This window comes from Astatotilapia calliptera, chromosome 3 (genome assembly GCF_964374335.1).
Source record: "Astatotilapia calliptera chromosome 3, fAstCal68.1, whole genome shotgun sequence".
NCBI lineage: Eukaryota > Metazoa > Chordata > Actinopteri > Cichliformes > Cichlidae > Astatotilapia > Astatotilapia calliptera.
Window position 1 is genome coordinate 66,925,752 of NC_137424.1, and position 5,459 is coordinate 66,931,210.

General features: G+C 42.6%; 1 long non-coding RNA gene across 1 annotated transcript; it reads left to right on the forward strand.

Moving 5' to 3' along the window:
- The first annotated feature begins 383 nt into the window (after positions 1 to 383).
- On the forward strand, positions 384 to 5,078 carry LOC113019560 (uncharacterized). The gene is made up of 4 exons (XR_013906365.1): positions 384 to 428; positions 3,139 to 3,228; positions 4,573 to 4,854; positions 4,942 to 5,078. It is a non-coding gene; the product is annotated as an uncharacterized LOC113019560 (long non-coding RNA).
- The last annotated feature ends 381 nt before the right edge of the window (positions 5,079 to 5,459 follow it).

The following is a 5,459-nucleotide window of genomic DNA, read 5'->3' on the forward strand; positions in this document are numbered from 1 at the left end:
ATTGTATAATATGAGTGAAAAGTAAACCATGTGACATGTAAACCTGGGTTACTAGGAAAGACCAAAATAATTTCTTTGATGTTATAATTGATCGAGCATGTTGAATCTGACCAGAAAAGCCCCGAAATGAGAGCGAGCCACAGAGAGGATGAGGAGGAGGATACTGGCTGTGAGGGACACACAGTGGACCAGTCCTTAGACCTGTGTGTCTCACACTGCCCTGTGATGTCACTCCATACACGCAGTTTCATTAACACTAATGAATAATAATGAAAAGATAAAGTAATGAGTTACTATAGTTCTCAGTTACAGCCTCATGTTTACTCCATATTCATCTCTTTTCAGACATCAGCAGGATCGAGGATGACCCCCCCAAGTCTGAGGATGTTCCCAACCACATGAATGGGGCACAGCTTCCAGCCCAGCTGGTAGGAAAGTCCTCCTTGGGTGGACTTCTCTGTAACTATGGACTCTGCCTGTTGTCATGGGTGCAGACGTTTCAGTCCATAGACATTTCAGCCAGTGCTTTTTAAACATTAACTGTGCACATGTGCGGGATGTGAAATCTTCTGTTTCATTGTTAAATGTTCATTCACTTTGTTTGTGCTCCAAATAAATCCCCTTCATAGATGAAGCAGTTCAATTTTGTCCTCTTGGTTTGGTTCAATGCCCCCATGAAAAAACACCCTGAGCCCAACCTGCTAAATCTGGTGTGGAACTGCCACTGCTGTGAAGCTTCATCTTCATGTATCAAATTCTGTACTTAAAAAGTCCCCTTCCACTCATTTTCATGTCCATTTCCTGCACAATGAAACCTGAGGCAATGCTTAAACATGAGTCTGTCAACACCTATAAACACAACAGCCTTCATGTGCATGAATCAGGGTCTGTCATTTAGCAAAGAAACTTCAAACACTAGTACAAAAACAATCAAGCGGTCCTTCCAAATCTCATATTTGAGCGCACGGTAATAAAAACACTTGAGGATAATCAGTGCCCGTGTCTGAATCTTGACAGATGCAAAAATAAACAGAAAACAAAACAGCAGATTTTTAGTTAGAGAAGTGAAGAAAATGCTGTTTTCATTTTCTTCCCAACATTAGAAGAGTCTAACATGATGCACACGTGTAGAAACAGACACATATACCTGTGCATGAACACTGCTGTGCAGACAAAACACACGATTTCCATCTTTCTCATGCAAAAACTCACCTACAGATCTTGTAAACCGGCAGAGAAGAATCAAAGTCAACACAGCTTTGCTGGACATGCTTGTATTCTCAGCAGTGGAGGTGCAATGCTCAGAGCTCCTTAGTCCTCTTGGGTTTGGGGGATATGAGCGCTCATAGCAAGAGGACTGCAAGGGTACAGACCTTTATACACTTGAGTGTGCTGACAGCAGTCATGTGCTCATGTTGCGTCTGGCCCTCACTGTCACACTCACTGTATCCACTAACACATCCACCCAGCTGAGCAGCTGCACGCATGTGTCTACACTCATACATGCAGCTGCTGAGAGTGACGTCAGGCTGCAGGTCAGTAACCATGGTTTCAGGCGACGCTCTGAAACTGATGATTCCAGCCAAAGATGTCAGGTTATTGTTTCCATGCAGACTGAAGTCAAATAAATCCACTTTCTGTTTACATAGTGCTTTACTGTAATTTCCATGGTAATGCTGACTTATAAAAACAAAGGTGATCCATCAGTCCAGATGAATAATGTGAGCTCATTTAAGCGCACGTTTGTGTATTCAGAGCCATGAATGTTGATGTACTCTGTCCACTGATGACTAGTCATCCACCCATTCACACACTGGCGATGGCAAGCTGCATTGTAGCCACAGCCACCCTGGGGTGCACTGACAGAGGCGAGGCTGCCGGACACTGGCGCCACCGGGCCCTCTGACCACCACCAGTAGGCAACGGGTGAAGTGTCTTTCCCAAGGACACAACGACCGAGACTGGCAGAGCCGGCAACCTTCCGATTACAAGGCGAACTCCCAACTCTTGAGCCACGATCGCCCCCCATATAATACATATATTAGTAATTATTTTAAATGATTGAATATTTTAAATAAAAGTACAGTTATGAATCAGTTAAACAGCTAAGAGAGCGGGGTGAAATAAAGGCTTTAAGTCTGAGGCACCATGAAAGCGAGTTAATAGAGAAAGTTTAAACTCATGATTAAAGCTGGAGGACTGATGGATGGGGAGCTGTGTGTGAGCACTCCTGCAGGGATGGGGCTGCTGGCTGGAAGTAATTACTGAGGTTGGGTCAAGGAGATCGATCAGAGAGAAAGTCTGAATAAACATCAGCACTTATTCGTTCAGTTTTATTCACATAGCATCAAATCAAATCAAATCAAATCAAATCAACAGTTCATGCACTTTATATTGTAAAGACCCTACAATTACAGTTAAAACTGCTGTAACTAATGATCTACATGGAAACACATCTATGGAGAGGAAATCCACCTGCTGAGGGTCACATCTGCATCACTGTAGCTACAGTGGATGTTTCAGTGTCAGGACTGAAGGTGGAGCTTTGTGTGTCTCAGGGTGAGCCCGCAGCAGCTGCCTCCAACTGAGGACATGCCTCCATCACTCTCAGCACTGGAGCCCCCCAGGGGTGTGTTCTGAGCCTGCTGTACTCGTTGTACACATATGGCTGTGTGGCCACTACCAGCTCCACCACCATCATTAAGTTTGCTGACGACACCGTCGTGGTGGGCCTGATCTCTGATAACAACAAGACGGCCTACCTGAAGGAGATTAGGAAATATATATTTATATATTTTTCTTATATATTTGTATATTGTGTATTTGTGTATTGTGCATTTTGTTGTACAGTTATTTTATTTTTAACTTTAATATATTTTATTTTATTCCTTCCTAGCTAAATTTACCCTTCATTTTAATTTTCATATTTATTTCCTATCCTATTCAGTCTTTTTTTTTTTCTTTAGGTCACGAGCAGTTGTCTAAGCATTTCACTGCATATCGTACTGTGTATGACTGTGTATGTGACAAATAAAATTTGAATTTGAATACTTTACCATCTTAAATCTAACAAATTCCTTCATGAATTACATTTAGTCAAAGGTCAAAGGTCAAATGCTTCTTTGTCTTTCTCCACAGAACCATTTCCATCCTGGACCACAGCTCTCCTGGCGTTTCTTGTTGTTTCTGGAGGTCTTTTATTCTATTTCTGGCAGTATTTCATGTCAGGTGAGTGTCTCCTACTACAGACAGCTGTCTGAAACATGCTAACACTGAACCCTCACACAGAACGTTTATGGCCTTTTTATCTAATAATGACAAAACAACGTCTGAGCCATGATCCTCATGTTGCTTTTAGAGAAAGCCATTAATACTTTTTATCAAGAGTAATATTACTATTATAATGATACTTCCCAGGTTATTGTCATGTGTTTTACAAGAGAAAAGGCATTTCTCTGAGCAATTCTTTCTTTGCTGTCCACCCACAGATGCCGATTAACATATACAATAGAAATAGAACATATAATACAAATAGTACAAATAAATAAATGAAGACAGAAAACAGACAAAATATGGAGATTTGAAACAGAGATGTGTGAAAAAGAGCTATAGCTTAATATGCAGGATGACCTGATGTGCAAAAAATCATTATTACTATTCAAAGTGGGTCGGCTGTTCAAGAGTGATGGCAGTGAGGAAGAAGGAGTTGTTGAGTCTGGATTTCAATTCAATTCAATTCAATTTTATTTATATAGCGCCAAATCACAACAAAAGTTGCCTCAAGGCGCTTCATAGATACAGAGAAAAATCCAACAATCATATGACCCCCTATGAGCAGCACTTTGGCGACAGTGGGAAGGAAAAACTCCCTTTTAACAGGAAGAAACCTCCGGCAGAACCAGGCTCAGGGAGGGGCGGGGCCATCTGCTGCGACCAGTTGGGGTGAGAGAAGGAAGACAGGATAAAGACATGCTGTGGAAGAGAGACAGAGGTTAATAACAGATATGATTCAGCAGAGAGGTCTATTAACACATAGTGAGTGAGAAAGGTGACTGGAAAGGAAAAACTCAATGCATCATGGGAATCCCCCGGCAGCCTACATCTATTGCAGCATAACTAAGGGAGGATTCAGGGTCACCTGGTCCAGCCCTAACTATATGCTTTAGCAAAAAGAAAAGTTTTAAGCCTAATCTTAAAAGTAGAGATATTGTCTGTCTCCCGAATCCAAACTCCAAATTTCACACTTCTAAACCTTTGTCTCGAGGGCAGAAGTGTGAACAGTCCGTGTTGGGGGTGTGTGGGGTCTTTGAGGATGGAGGCAGCTCTCCTCTGGACTCTGCGATGGTAGATGTTCTGCAGAGAGGGCAGCTGAGTCCTGATGATCTTTTCCACAGTTGTTATCACTCTCTGCAGGCATTTGCGGTCCATAGCAGTAGTGCTGCCGTACCATGCAGCTGGTCAGTGTTCTCTCTACAATGCAGCAGTAGAACCTGCTGTAGTCCTTGTGGGTGTTTTTGACCAGTCAAATCTTTGTATTTCACTCTCTTCTCATTGTGTTTGCTGTTCTCTCAGGGTGTCGGGTGGAGGTGGAGGAGTCTGTCTGGCTGCCTTTTAAAACCACAGCTCAGCTGCCTGAAGACACTCTGATAGAGTGGTGGCACCGTCCTGAGAAGCCTGACAAACAGGAGCGGGATTATAGAGACCGAGTGAAGATGAAAGACGAGTATCTGAAAAGCAGACAGTTCAGCCTGACCTTTAAACGCTCCACAGAGAGAGACAGTGGCAGATACAGCTGTGTGGCCTGGAGCCACGGACACGTAATCGGATGAAGAATCGTGCTGCTCACAATTACAGGTGTTTGTTCATTTTCATTTGGTTCTCTCTGCTTTCACTTATTATTTTATTGTATTTGTGTGTGAAGGTGTCGTGTCTCCTCTGCAGGGAGAGATCAGCACATCAGGAACAGAAGCAGCTCCACTGATCCGACTCCTCTGATGGCTGATCGATCAGTTTGATCTGTTTGTTCTTTGATTATTGATCAGTGATGTCAGAGTGGAATCAGTGTGATGATATGAATTCTACTGTAAACACTTTTTCCTTCATTTTCTCCTACTGATCACTTTATGTCTTTACTCTGTAGTCATGTCCTGTTTAAAGCTTTGTGAGTGTCGGGTAAGCAGTGAGCAATCTGCATGAGTGGGAGACGTGGACGCTGTTGCAGGAAGGCTGTATTTCATTTATTTATGTGAGTTTAATCCATAAATTAATAAAGAGCCACTCCGATGTTCTTTGTGAGTCTTTCAGGTGATTCTGTTTTCACGTGCAGCTCAGCTGTTACTATGAGTACAGCATGAAGAAGATAAAAGGAGGATTAGACATCAGTTGGTAGTTAACTAACACACAAAGTCCTGCAGCTTCCTAACCAGCTGGTTTCAACAAGTCTCACCTGTTAACACCTC